The following is a 16182-nucleotide window of genomic DNA, read 5'->3' on the forward strand; positions in this document are numbered from 1 at the left end:
GATCTAGGATTTCTTTTACCTGTTTTTTAGCTTCTTGCTTGATTGGATACTGTCTCTGTGCAGTAGGTTGTGATTTTAGCTGGATTTTGTATGGAGGAGATTCCTCATCCCATCCCACATGATTTTTATATAAAGCAGGAGCTTGAGCTACTGCCCACTTTCTTGCAAGTGTATATTTTTTATGAATTGGAATATGATTTGAGAAGGCAGGCATAATTATTTCTTCGCCATGTGGGCACTCCCTGACAAACTCTGGTGGCCAGTCTTTTTCAGCTAGAAGGATGTCATAGCCCTTGGAGAGATTATCCCAAAATAGGCCCCTTATTTTTCTAGTCTTATCCCCTATATACGTAAAGTTATTTCATATATTTTGAGAGGTTTGCTAACTCTGGTGTCTGCAGTTTCCACTTGAAGGTATTCATTTGTGTCCACTGTCTCCAGATGATTCATAAGGACTTTGCGAGCTATGCTCACTTCTGCTGCGCTGTCTAGCATTGTCTGAGCCCATTCTCCGTTTTTCAGTTGTGTCCTCAGTATTCTCGGCATTGTTGATTACTTTAATAATGGCTACCTTCTTTTTTGGAAATTGTAATTTCTTTTTTAGATGAGCAGGTTCCTTGTCTTTGGACTTGACGTGCTCTTCCCTTTGTTCTGATCGTCCTCTTCTTTCCGATTTCTGCGAGGAAGTCTGAAAAGATTGAGAGGGACGTGTATCAATTTCTTGATATCTATCAGGCTTCTTTATATTATCCCTATTTCTAAGGTTGTATTTTTTCCCAGAGGGCTCACTTTGGGGAGACCTGCGTCCTTGGTTCGGAGATCTTTCTCTCCGCCGAGGAGACCTTCCTCTGGACTGGAATCTTTTTTCTTTAGGATTGGAGTGTTTGTTTCCATCCCAGCTCTTTTTTTGTGTTGTTAAATTATTTTTAATAAATACTTTTTCAGGACTTTCAATCAGTTGGGGTTTTACTGGTATTCCACCTAAACTATCTCTACCTAGTTCCTCATAGGATTTTTCTATAATTCTGGCAATTTCAGCTGGTTGGTCTGCTATATCTGTCTCTTTCAACCTCTGGCGGATCGCCACATTTGCTGCTTCTCCCTTTATGTTGGCTAGTAGTATTGCCGAGACCTGCTTGAAGTCTTTTAGTAATTTCATACCAAGAGTTAAAGCGGGTTCCGGACCGTATTCATCTTGAATTTGTTTTAGCACATCTGGTATTACTGAGATGGATGGAACACCATGCTTTTTTGTGTAAATGGAAGCAAAGACTGTACCCCAAGTGTCACAGTCCTCCACGTGTGGTGCGATTCCCATTGGAAGACAGATAGTCAGAATCCTGTGTTTTTCTAACGGGGTGGTGTCTGGAAATACCGCCTCTATTTGGGTGATTTTTTGTGCTAACCAGAATGGTATTTGTTCCCGTTTAGCTGGTACTTTACCTAGGCAGGACTGTATGTTCTGTGGTGTAATTTTATTTGTGTTCCCCTGATGAGGGGTCAGCTGTGGAATTTTAATTGCTGGTTGGATTGTTGAAGTCCGCATTACATATTGGACTAATTGTCTATGTACTTTTATTAATTGTTTTAGTTGTATTAAAAGATCTGCTGCAGACATTCTTTCGATGTCTGGATGTGGTGTGTATCCGGCTAGGACCGGCCACGTCGCTCCTGGTCTACCTAATGGACCGAGCCTGGTGATGTGATTATTATGTGTTAGGGCGCCATTAAACAAGAGCAGGTGCTCTTGAAATTTGAGTGGTACTTCCACTTCCTCGAAAGGAATGTACTCATCAGGAGGTTCCTCCGTTTTGTAATAGTGGAAGTGCTTTGTTACAGCGTTTGCTGCTGGAAAGTGTATCCATGAATAGAATACCTCTGTCTGCCGGTATTCGTGTGCCTCAATTACGAATATGACTGTACCACCTCTTGGTGTCAGCCCATTTTCTATAAGTTTTAAAGTTACAGATTTCCTTTTGTTTACCGGGATGAGTATTATATCCGGGTCTGCTTCTTGCATAGTATTCTCAGCTGCTACGAGTTCAGCTGCTATTCTAGCTGTCTCTCTTTCTTCATCACTGTCTACCATTTTACTGTCAAGAAGGTTATTCTCTTTGTTTGCAGATCAGGCTTCTTATGGAAACAAAGATTAGATGCACAATATTTTGGAACAGTGTATCCTTCAACGTTGATTGAACCAAGAACCATACATAGGAGTTCCCTCCTGCGAGGTTTGGCGGATATTACCTTTCACCCACTCCAGACGTCTTTGGAGTATTATGGGGAAAAAAGGGGTCTGAGTGAAAAAGCACGACTGAGTTACTCTAATGTCTTGCGTTAGTTTTATCGCCTTTCCAAACGTTTGGGCGCCATGTAGTGTAGTTCTTATTATCCCAATAGGCTCTGCGCATTGGAATAATACCTTCAATAGTATAGGCCTAGACCAGACGTTAACTAGGTCTTCTACTGTCGATATTAGACTGAAAGTTTTGGGTTTGCCAGCTAGCTCAGCGTTCACTAGAAACGTTCTCGAATAGGCAAGGAGGAGTTGAACCTCCCTGGATAGACAAGAAGGGATTTAGTTTCTGACAACCATAGAACATGACAACTTTGCTCTCCCCTAATCAAGAGTGTATCTCTAGAGTCGTGTGAAAACAAAAGACAACTTATTTTACTCAGTCAGTACGTGCATTCTTAGTTTCACCAGATTGTAGAGAATAGGAAGAGACGGGAGTGTTCAATAAAAGATGTCGTTTATTGATCAGTCTCTTTTCTCGTACAAGAGAAATGGATCGATATTATCGCAATACTTATGGTTAAGTAAAGTGCATACAATAAAAGCAGAATTATGAAATAATACTGTAAAAGCATTAATATGGTTTCTAAGCCATATGCTAGTTAAAATGGATAAAATAGATACATACATATATACATTTGACTAATCGTACTCAACTGGTGCTTCTAACCACGCCTACCCCGGTGTACCTGACCTAAGCCTAATACGTGGGCTGGAGTAGAAAGTAGCAGTTTGAGTTAAGTTTGTTTTGCCAAGTGACTAACTCAAAAATTCTCTGCAAGGGGTTATTCAGTTCTGTACCTGAGATCTAGGATGGTTGAGGGATGGTATCTCTCGTCTTTGGTCTCGATATTCCAGGCTGCCTGCAAGGGCTGCTCGGAAGCGCCGGAGCTGGATTTCTCGGCAGGAGAAAGCAGCGCCTCGTTCTCAGCGCGTCAGGAAGGCGGGGCAGCGCCAGTGGGCTTCGCTCTCTGCTGGGCTTCGGCAAGTCTCGCTGCTCCGATCTCGTCACCACCGCGTGTGTTTGCTTAAGGCAATATCGGTAATATTTATACCTGTAAGGTGCCGAGATCGACGTAAGGATGGACATAGATACGTCAATAAGGATGTCATACGAACTGGTCGTTAGCACATTCTTTTACTGAAGTTCTTTGAGAAATCAAAACAATGGCCGCAGGGATTTTCCCAGGTTGTCATAGGTTTGATTTGTTTTGAGAACTCCGTATGCCTTATCAGGGGCTGGAGGAATATTGCTTGCCTAATTAGATGGCAAGCGTTATGACCTAATCAGATAACGCGTTCCTGTGCCGTGGTGTGGCTTAATCAGATAACGGTTTCTGCATCATGGGATGGCTGCTAGTTAATTTGTTAACCAGAACAGGGTCAGGAGTAGGGGGATCGATACAGAACCTATAGGAATACATCACAGTCTATATACTTTACATGATCAAACATAATTCATGTCCTTTTCTTACACCTTTAAGACACAACAATGACACATAAAGTTTCCTTGATTGTACTTTTTCTTATTTATTTATTTTGTTTTTTATCTCTTATTATATTCTTTTTTTCCATTTTTTTAATAAATGTAACATATACATTTTTTTCTTTAGTACATAGTTTATCACAATTCCGCATAATATATCAATTTGTCAAAAAAGTTTTTTTGTGTTACAAAAACAGAAACAATTTCCAAAAAAACAGAAGAAACATATTTCCCCCTGGTTATAGAAGACCAAAATACTATCATACTACACTCACTCAGATTCACAAACTTTCACACCAGCCATATACATCCCGTATCTGTACACATCAAGGTATATTATGTGGCAGGAACGACCTCTGCCAAAGTAAGACCCACAGAATGTTCTATAGGGTTCCACGCAAGGTCGACGCGCGTTTCGGTGGGTTTGATATATTACAACCACCTTCCCCAGGACCTATGTAGATACGCACTCTTCATTTACTAGAACCAGGGTATAAGCTACAATAATTTATAGAGATCCACATTAAAACTCCAAATTTTTGGATTAAATACTGTCGTCCGATCGGGTTCATCCAAAAAGTAATCTATTATCCTAAATACTTTTGAGCTATTGTGAGGTTGCAGTTGCATAAGCAAGTATCATCTTGGGTTTATTCAGGGCAGGTGGGCGGGCTAACACGAAATTCTTTATATAATTGTCAAAAAAAACATTTTGCTTTTGCCATGACTTCAGTCCTCAAAATATCTGTCACTAGTTTATAGGTTGCTTATTCTACCTTGATTTCCGGTAAAGATAAGGTTACTGCGGCCAAACAGCCCGATACGTCGTGGGACCTACCCAAATTAATACGCCGCTAGCATATGAGAAGGAACCAGTGGCAAATATCTGCTCTCTCCCTCTGTACTTCAGGTTTACCTCCTACCAATCTGACAAGTGCTGCGTTTTGCGTAGGAAAGCCATATGCATCCTTCTACACTTCAAATATGAAATTACCTTGTATTGCATATCTGCTGTGGTCATTCCCCAGACAGCCCTTCCAGGTAATAATTGTGTAACCTTTTTAAATAATTACTTAGACACCGATGCTGTCATTGTAGCAACATTCACCATTCTCCCTGCCACTTTCCAAGCGCAAAGGCTTTAGCATTCCTCCCTCCAAGATATCCATCAAGTGTCCCTTCAGCGATGTCAATAAAGAGCAACCGGCCTCTGTAGCACAAACTACAGATACCCCAACTTTTCCGGTCCCAAAACGAACCAAGACAAACAAACTTACAGCAATCTGTTTATGATGCATGATCCCCAACTGAGGATAGTGCAGGTAAGGGGTCGCTTGGCCTAGACAAAAGTGGCCAATGAGAGTTATGTAACTTGATTGTTCCTGGTCCCCAGCCAGGGAGAATATTGTGTACAATAATCAAGCAAGATCCTAGGCATAACAATAATGAATGGCATCAAAGTGTCCCATGTTGGGGTCTCCTCACTCATCCCCGCCAGCAGGGCCAACCATAACTTTCATGTATGGGGGTCAGACTAGGGCCCACCAGACCAGTCAATCGGTGTATCCCCCCCATGGACCACACTTTAAGTAGAACAAGTCCAGATCCATGTTGAAATGTTATAGGTCACCCTCAGTTGGCGGCGCCACATCAAAGTCAAAATGGAGGCACTGATGTGGATGTCTGATTCAGCTTTGCTGCCAGATGTTGGAATGTTTGCCTCTTTCAACAAAGACTTTCTTTGTGCCTGGAGGAATGGTGCAGCTGCTGCTTACATTGTGCCTTTGAGGTAGAGGGCTAGGTCTGGGGCTGCAATAAGCTGAACACCTGGCTCTTCGAATTACTCTGAGGAGACACTCACCTGCACGCCTACTCCCGCACCTTGATACCCTCACGGGTGATTAGTGTGCTATGCAGATAGACATAACATAAAACTGGCAGAGTGGTTTCCTATGTCTCTTTCTTTTCAGGGGTGGCAGCCGAGGCAGTCCCGATGGACCACCGATGAGTCTCCCCGCAGCATACTACAGTTCAGCCCAGTCCGACGCATCTTCGGGTTCTGTAAAAAAATGTGTGCGTGGATCGTCTATTAGTTCCAAGTTTACTGGGAAGATCAAGGCATATTTCATGCCCATTTCCCCCAGTCGCCTTCCATAAAAGTAGTCCTTTATTGTTGGACCACTGCCATGTAGTCCGGGAAGATCATGGCTTGTCTGCCTGCCAGCGAAAAGTGCGCCTTCTTCGTTCATTCCCCCAGTCCAAAACAGCAACGGAATGGGTGGGTCAACAGACAACAGGACAAACAGGATAAAGAAGGTGGCATCCGCCATATAGAGTCCAAGAGTGAGTCCTTGATAGCAGTAGTAGATGGGCCCCCCACTCCACCAAGGCCACAGTCTGCCTCCTGTTAGCACACTTCACTGTGGCACTCACCCACTGATGCAAGACTTCAGGATGGGGAGTCAAAAGAGAGCCAGGGGCTCACACATCGGAAGGGTCCCATGGACACCGGAGAACTTGCGTTAAGGCCACCATCTGCCCCCAACTCCCTGCTTCAGTGTGGGTACCATGCACTGATGCACTGCTTCCCTCCTGCAGTTTAAAAGGACAATCCAACCATCAGGTACCATGGGGAAGGGGCAGTGAGAGGAAGCCCGTCCCTCCCTTCATCGTGCATTGCAAGCCCCAGGCAGTCTCCTTGATCCCCCTCCATGCTAAGTTGCCCTCTCAAGTGAGGAGTGGCATCCCCATCTTTCTCTCCTAGCCTGCGCTGATGAGTAGCACGATCAGGGACCTGTCACCATCTTAATCTGCAGTGTCTCGGGCTCCATGGCTGCTCACACCTTCTCGCTCCTTTAACTCTTCAACAGGCTTCAGCGATGTGGTGTTCACCTCTCTATGCCGGGATCATGGCATCCCTGTATGCCCTCTGACCACCGATGTGCATCACTCTTTCACAGGCCAGGTCCGAGGGATCCACCCTAATATGTGGCCAAGCCATACCTCTAGTCAACAGCTCTTAAATTGACTTTAGCATTTTTTTTTAGCTCTTAGATTAACACCTGCAATTGACACTTCAATTGGCTCCTCGTATCTGTTCATAGATGGGTCCCTGTTAGTTGATCTTAGATTGGTAACTGTTGACAATTCCTACATTTGACCCATTCATAGCTTTTAGATTGGACCGAATTTTTATTTCTTGCATTGGCTGTCATTTTCAGCTGTTTTTATAGTTTCTATTGTTAGTGTTTCTTTAGGTTCCTGGCATCTGTCCTTAAACTGCCCCCATTAATAGCTCTTGGATGAGGCGATAAATTCAAGTGACCCGAGTTGCATGCTTGCCACGTGACTGACTTTGCCGTAGTCCTATCTGGCTCTCAGAGACGCTGAAGGGTTTGGAAATCTCTTTTATCTTCCTTCCAGGCTCACCCATCTTTGCGTCAAGAGTAGAACTAGGGCGGGTTGCATGGAAGCTGAATATACATAACTGTGCCAATTCCGCGGATTTACAGTGACATTCATGGATTGCTAATGAACTGGATCCTGTATTTTCTTCATAGGAAAGAAAGTCTGTTCGCAGGAATTAAACCCCCCTTGAATTGGTAGATTTAATGAGCTGGGGAGAAACTCAGGCAAAATGAGCAATTGCAATTTCCTTTGCGCTTCGAAGTTGAAAATCAAATCTTTGCAGATTATTCGGCAAGAATGGAGTCCAGCCGACTCGGAGCTCGCTGAGTAGGCAGCTAAGGCACAATAATTAGCTGACGGGGACATGCTCGTCTTTAATTAGAAAAGGTCCACGTGCCTTTTCCAGTTTAAATAGAAATGCATCCGCATCGGGTCAAAGCCGTCTTATGGAGGCGCAATGCTTACCGAGTTACTCCTATTTGTGACGCAGGGTCCGGAAAGCGTTTCCAGGTAATAGGTTGCCACAGCTGCTGGCCTGTAGAGGGAGTTGCGCAGTAAAGGCAGCTGAAGACCTAAGATATCTCAGCAACAAGTCACTCATCGGCCCCAGATATGTGTGCAGAGCAGAATTCCCGTGTAGGTTTACCGCTCCCCAGAATTATGAAATGGAGGGCGCAACCACACCTTAAGTATGGGAACACCAGAGCCGATTTTATTAGAAGACATTTTGACCAGTTAAATTTCCTTACGTACAAAGCTGTCGTGCCGTCTGGCGCGGGTCTCTGCCTGACCCTACTATTTTGAAGACCCAGGCCTCTATTACGAGTTTAATAATAAAAAAAAGACCAAACTTGAACGTTTGGTATATACGATTTCATGGGGTTCAGTAAATAACACGTGCTAAATAACACTTATTATGCACTTTTACAGTGTACCATGGAATTAGTATTCACAGCGTGTTAAATATCAAATGTGTGCTATTTGTGGCTTGACAAATAGGACATGTACAAAGACATCAGAAAGTGCCTAATTCAGGCACTGGAAGTTCCTGGAATAAGAAAATTAATCCCTGGAGAGAAGAAACAGCCAGAGCAACACACAGAAGGCCCCATGACACCAACCAAATTACTTCAACAACCTTCCTGTGTGAGTGTGTGCAGGCTATCATTTTGTGTGGAGAAAGCACCTTGAAACAAGGCAATCATTGTCATCCTCACATATGACTTATCCATCTCAAAGAGAAACCTTCCAAACTCTTCCATCATGGACCCTAACAGTGAAAGAAAGGTCAAGTTTACGTATCCTGGTTTTGAGGGCCTGGGCAAGGAGGTGGTACATTACCATCTAATATACTATTTCATGCTAACGATGTCACCAAATCAAACAAGAAAACAACTGTGGAATACGATAACAAGCATAATCAATACTATATCAACATATACACATGCTGTTGAGAACATTAAAGCAGGTTGCAAAACTTGAAATGTAAGGTACATAGGGGAGTTGCCAAGCACTAACATTCAAGTATTACAACTGGTGGCAGTTCTCCATCTCAGCTCTACCTCAAGCCATAACAAGATAAATTAATTGCCATCCTCAACATGTCTAGAGTAGAAAACATGAAATAGGTCTCAACATTGGAGGAATCCAAGGTAATAGACACATGAGTTGCAATGGAAGTACATTATGGTTGTTAACAAGTTGACCTGGCTGATGGTCATCATTCCTGTGAGTAGTGACCACTGTAATTTGTCATACATATTCATATTCGTCCACGTATCTACATGCTGATATAGGCGTAAACAACTCTCTAATGGTACTATTGAGAAGTATTGACATTGGACTACAACAATCATAATGCATTGCAATCTTGATGATGAAGGGCTGATTTGACTGCCCCTTATGTTAAACGTGGTGTGTAACTACAGTATGACTAATGTTGTTTCTTTTTACATCAAAGGGGAATGGATCACTTGTGTCAATAAACCAGAGTCTCACATTGACAATATTGGAGACACCCAACCACAATACCTGATGGGCGGTATATCTTGATTCTCTGCCTCTCTGTGACACTACGTGGGACCTGTAGCTTGACGATACTGGCTCTAGCTGTGCACGTTGCCAGGAGGACTGCGAGCTACCAGGAGGGAGCACTTTTTTGCTGACTGCTTTGTTGTGTTGCATCTCATCAAAAGGGAGGAGAAAAGAAGCACAGATCCATCCAGTTTCCAAACATTTGAAACATTTACATCAAAAGGGAATGGATCACTTGTGTCAATAAATTAGAGTCTCACATAGACGATATTGGAGACCCTCAACCACAATACCTCATGGGTGGTGTATCTTTATTCTCCACCTCTCTGTTTACGTGGATTGAATCATCATAGGGCCCGTCACTTGAGTGTCCCTTTCTTCAAGTGACTTCCTTTCCTCTAAAAGGAGGAAGACACATGCAAATTATTGATTGATACCATACAACCCTATGGCCAGTAATCTAAAAGTATTGCAATTCAAATGTTCTTGCATGTAACTGAGTTCAACATGGTTTCTAGAAATAAAACTAACTAAAGTAATATTTTTCTACAACCAATAGCCTAGAGTCAGTCATTGAATGTGTATTCCTGCCTTGTATGAGTATGTACACCAGATGCATTTGATTGAGCAAGGTGTCTGAGAAAAGAGACTTGCTCGGAAGCAATCTATTAGTTTAACTCACTAACAAGGTATTAATAAAGTTGTGTGAAAATGAATACGCAAATTACATGAACATGTAGGTTAGTGACGCTTGCACATGCATATACTAATGCTGATAACATTGAAGAAGGACTAATACTGCTTGAAATGAGAAATCTGTCTGCGCATGCATCAACTACATCTACGTAGGATGAAAAACTAATGCTTGAAGGGAAATTTTGGTGCATGAGCAGAAGCTATTAACATGGCTTCTTGGAGATTTGCATGCATGGTACCTGCTTATCTGAAATAAAAGCAAGCTATTTTACTAATGCTAATGCGGGGATAAGTTTAATAAATAAAATGGGATAGAGTAGAGGTGGGTGGTATACAGTGCAAACACTTTATCCAAAAAATTAACACCTGTGTTTTGACTTTTATCATTAGTGTGTATTTGGGCCTTTCTCGCATAACTGAATGAGCTGAGTGACGCGAAGTCTGTGCATGCCCACTGAGTGAAGCCATGAAGGCCATGACAAAGCAGTTGAAAGGAAGCCAAGATCGAATGCTACAACATGGGAACAGGATGGTGTAGAGTTCAAACTTTAAGAAATCTATGCTTATTAAAGTTATAATTGTATCAACATTGTTATATTTAGCACATCAGAATAAAGTTTATGAATAAGAAGTAAGTTGCTGGATTTACAAACAATGGTTTAACTGAATCTTGTGACATGTAAGCATGGTGTGATGAAGACCCCCTTTGCCTGACCAATCAAATTTCGTATTTTTCTGATATTGAAACATTAATGGGTGGAACATGCAGAACAACAGGTATAATTAAGATAGCTTTAGTTAGTTAGTCAGATGGATAATTGCTGAAGGCAGATGATGAAGCCTTGCTGTCAGGGAGAGAAGCTGACTGTTGGGAGATGCAAGAGTTGCTGATGAAGAGCTGATTGCAGAAACTGAAGCAGAAACGTTCTATCCAAATGTAATTGGGTTAGAGCTGAAGATTGCAGAAGAATCTAGAGGAGGAAGAGAGTGTCAGAGAGGGGTGCAGAGCAACCGTCGGTATCTTAGAGAGATCAACTATCATGTCCTGAAGTCTTTGCCTCTTGAATCTATCTCAGGGGATCCCTACCTGCCCTTTGGCCAGGGGATTGGTCTTCCACACCATCCTGGATAATTATACATTTCTGATATTCGCTAATGCTCTTGATCTTTTCTCCCTGTCCTCTCTCTCTTTTCGCATTAATTATTGCGTGAGTCAGAGATAAATGCATTGCGTTTATTAATTGAATTTTCTCTCCTATGAATGATGGTGACTGCAATGTATTGAGATTGTTCACATGCATCTGACATTTTAGATAAAGATTTAAAACGTTCTTGAGTCTGTGGTGATTTACTTAAAAGTATAGAAAAGTTAGCTTAAGTTAATTAGCACTATCAACTAGTTCAACTAATGGTCCATCGACCAGAGGAAAGAACTTGTTGATCTGTGAAGGGTTAGTTGAAACTTGAACAGAGGTATTGAATTACCTGATCCTAAACAGTTTGTGAAATTTTATAAAACTTGGTCCTCCAGCAGTTTAACCACTGTGAGTTTACGGGCCCAGGTGAGTATATGGTAGTGGAGTATCTGTTGTTGGTGAACAGCTGGATCACATTCACACTACTCTCTGATAAGCCTTAATACTCAGTCTAGCTACCACTAAAATTGAGAATAGGTTATTATCTACTTTAACCTCTGCTATACCTTTGGGGACTCACCATACTCTGTGCACACTATACCTCGTTTGGTATAGCATATGCCTACATCCTACACTACCCTATGAGAGGAGTAGGCCTCACAGTAGTGGAAACTAAATAGGCTGTTTGTCACTACCGGACTGTAAAACTTAAAGGTACAAGCACTACCTTTTACTTACACAGCACCCTGCCCATAGGGCTTTCTAAGGCCTACCTTAGGGGTGTCCTCTGGGAAATAAAAAGGAAATCTAAGGCTTAGCAAGTAGTTTCAAATGCCAAGTTGAAGTGGCAGTAAACTGCACAGGCAGGCCCTGTGTGGCAGGCCTGAGACACGTTTGAAAGGCTACTTCTGTGGGTGGCACAATCAATGCTGCCAGCCCATTAGTAGCATTTACTTTCCAGGCCCTAGGTATGTGTTATAGTAAATCAAATATGTCAAACAGGTGTAAACCAATCATACCATGTCTAGGGGAGAGATCATATGCACTTTTGCACTGATTAGAAGTGGTAAAGCAGCCAGAGTCCTAAAGCCAACTAGAAGATCAGATAAATAGGCAAACGAAGGCACAAAGTTTAGGAAGAAACCTGCAGAAAGGCCCAGGTCAACATTGACCTTGTGGTATGCTTTTACTCATTCACCGCATCTAAGGCTGGCACATGTTGCTGTATGGATTAATGGGTCGTCTCTGATTACCTCCTTTTTGGTGTACGGGCACACAGCATCCCACTGCCCCAGTGTAGGAAGTTGGCTCTGTATATACTAACTTCAACATAAGCCACTAATAAAGGGTCCTAAAGCATATTTATAGACCTCGCATGGACACAGTCCCCAACTGAATACTTAGAAAACACAGGGTGCCCAAGGGTCTCCAGTGAAAAAACCCTCCCGAGACGGTTCAGCTGACTGCCAGGGCTACCGACGGAGAGAGCGGTGCTCCATTCGCCTGAGCCGCAGCCAGGTAAGGTGAGGCCATACCCTCCTATCTAATAGTAAACAGGAGGTGAAACCAGAAATACCTAGGATTCCGGATGATATGGTTTATGATTAGCTTTTTTATATAATATTTAAACCCTTTGCAGTAGCAAATTTACATCAAGGTCCTGACGAAGGCAGAGGACAATTGTGTCCGACTTTCTGCTGAAACATGTTGACCGTATGATTATCATTAGCAGATATTTGTTTAAACTGCTATCTTTTGCACTGTTTTTAATCTTGGAAAACTGAGGGACACTATTAAACTTTCATTTCTCTCATTTCTCCAAATTTTAATTTCACCACTTTTATCACACTGTTTGATGCACTGCAATTCAGTCAGCATATATCATTTGATACCTTTTTTTCACTTTACCTCATACATTTTGAGCCAGTGGACATATACATCTAGTCCTTATGGTTGAAACTGTAAGTTCCATGGTATGAGGAAGCCCAGATGATGACCAGGGCAGTATCGGACAGTGACTGATGGGTATCCTTATCTACCTAGGGGTCTCCTGTTTTGCTTTAGCTACACCTTCAGTATCTTCACATCACACTCATTTTGTTGGTTCATGTCATTTTTAGGTTTTATTCACTGGCGACCCATGGGCACCCTGTGTTTTCTCTGTATATACTAAACCAAAGTAAGATATAAGGTGCACAGAGTCCAGGTAAACCCCAAATGTAGGCAGAGGTAAAAGGAGATAACACTTTACTCTTTATTTGTGGTAGTGTGGGCAAGCAGTAAGGCTTTATCAGAGGGTGCAATGTGTGCTTGGAGCCCTTATAGACCTTCCCTGGTCACAGTGTCCTGGGTACCCAGGGTACCTTTTATAAGGGACTTACATGTGGCCAGAGAGGTGTCAATTGGGTGTATAAAGGTACAGTTTGTGGAAAGAACATAGGCCCTCGGAACCTGTTTGGAAGGGACCAAGGTCACATCAATTCAACTGCATCAGAAATCTGGCAAAAGGTGGGGTGTAACTGCAACAGAATCCCACTTTCCTACACCCAGTGAATAACATTGTTAGTCCTTATTGTCATTATAATTTGTGTGCCTTTGTCTCAAAACCCTCACCCATCACACAGCCAGGTGCTGCATCCCATAACACAATAACTTCACCTTAGTGTTCATCATGCACAATATGGAACACTTTCCACCACATAGGCTAAAAAAAAACCACAGCATCTTCCCAACCAAACACTCACAGCTACAGGGTAGCTTGCTATCTGTGTGGGCAAGAGCTTCAGTAGCCCACATTGGGGCAGTGAATGCTACAAAATAATATAATACTTCCAGTACCATTGTAACCTTAGGTGAAATGAAGTGAGTGTGACAGCTTTCAACCATACAGACAATGCAGGCCAGCACTGTACCAAGGGCTAAAAAAAAAGATGCATTTATATTTGAAATCCTAGAGGCTTGCTCTCTAACATGAATCAGGAGGGAAGAAACTTTAGCAATTCAAAAATATCAAAATTAATTTTCTCGAGAGGTTCTGCACTGCTTTTTATTCACTATGATTTATAGATTCAAAGACAATAAATTCAAATCTGCCTCTTTGTTTTGAAGAGTATCAAGCCCCAAGGCAAAAAAGTGTGCATTGAAATATTGAAGCCACTTGAATCATCCTAACCCTGACAAATAATGAAGAATAGCTGATAGGCATCTAGCAGCAGCACCAGGACCATGAGTGAAATACATCTGACAATAAATCAGCACCAGCCAGAAGCAGAAATTGGGACAGGTTGCTCCGTGTAGAACTACCGCAGCTAGGATACACATAATAGATGTGTACAGCGTAACTCTCCTGGGGCCATATTATCAATAAACGGGGATAAATATCGCAAAGCGGGCTTAGCGCTTATTTATTTATCGCTGGAATTGATTGCCTGGTTAGCGAGTTATTAACAATGTGTATCACCAAGGTGATAAAAAATCCGGCCAAAGCGACAAAATGCAGTAATATCGCTGGGAATCCAGCGATAAAACTAACTGCAACAATAGGGAAATCCTTGTTGATAGGGAGATGTGGGACTTAGCCCTATAATCCACCTCCCATTAGACAGATAGGCAAGTCTGAAATTTTGCAGACATTAGACACCGGCGATAACTGCGCTTAGCGTGCCTTTTTAAATCACTACGCATGTCCGGGACAGCCTTGTAAATATTAAGGCCCGATAGCGTTATTTTACAATGCAGTTTTACGTGGTATGCCTACCTTGCATCTCATTAGTGATGCAAGGCTAGGCGGAAAGAAGCCGGGCGCTAAGGCAAAGAAACGTGCTAATAATGCGCTAAAATTATCGCCGCTTTTCGCCCGAAAATGGCCGTGTTTTATCGCGGCCCCATGATGATATGCCCCCACATTCTTAACACACTGACAACAGATATCATCAATGCTTAGCTGAATAATACACATGATGAATGACTAACCTGAGCCAATTATACTTCAAACTTGTGGTGCTTGTGTTGGCCATTCTCTGCAGCATGCGTGTTAGCCCATTGAGTTGTCTTATCGAATTAGAAACCCAGTGAATGCCTCAATAGACCTTCTCACATCAACACCTGCTGATCAGATATACTTCAGAAATGTTACAGATATTTGTGATTTAGCATCATTCGGTAATGAGCAGAACTCACTGAACCACTCAAAAGTTGGTCGTACCGCATCTGAAACTGATCTGAGCTTGAGTCTACAACAATAATTAGAGCTGTGCCATCACTAATGCTCTAAGTCTAAATAGACCAGACGAGAGACCAGTAGCTGTGTGACAACATAGTTAGTCACGTTTCAAGATAAGTTTCTCCAGATCCGTTTGGCTGTAGAGAGCATCCTTGGAGTTTCACATTGATGCAGCGTGTTCCTCCTATTCGGGGCAAAGTCAGGATGCCAGAGCTTCTATGGCCAGGCTGGACAACAGAGTTTCCTTGATATTCCAGTGAGAGCTGTGCTTGAGCATTCAAGGACCATCGCATGGGCGAGCATGTGGTGGTTGCTGTCACATGCAATATAATTTATATCTACGGTTCTTCAAAAACCCTTCAGACGTGGTCGGAGTTAGTGTTAATTCTTCCCAGATTAAGCCATCCCAATATAATCTCTGTTGGCCTGAGATAGGAAGAGGGCTACCGACTTCAAAGGTCTAGGATAGGTCATATACAGCCATCTTTGGTTTGAAAAAAGCACAGATCACATCACCGAGACCTTGGTGAAACTGGTCTTGCTGACGATAAAATGGTGGTTTGCGTTCAGTGTCGGCTGGCATGTAAGGAGGGTGGTGTTACAAAAATAAAAGTGAAAACATAAGTAAAGAAAACAAATCCCACTTACCTTCTTGATGTCACGTCCTCCCCCTCGCACGTGTCTAGGGTGCAAAGACCTGGATGGTTTATGACCTAGAGGAATATTATATATCCAGAACAGCTCTTGAGCATGGGCCATTTGAGATCATGTAGGCAGTGCAGACGCCGACAGTCTTTCTGCGCTCAGTTTGCATTCAATTGTGTGCCTAGTGCTTTAATGCAACCATTGAATGCAAAGTGGGGGTATACAAACTTACCATAATATAGGAAATGATAGATGTCAA

Source organism: Lissotriton helveticus, chromosome 3_1, assembly GCF_964261635.1.
Source record: "Lissotriton helveticus chromosome 3_1, aLisHel1.1, whole genome shotgun sequence".
Lineage (NCBI taxonomy): Eukaryota > Metazoa > Chordata > Amphibia > Caudata > Salamandridae > Lissotriton > Lissotriton helveticus.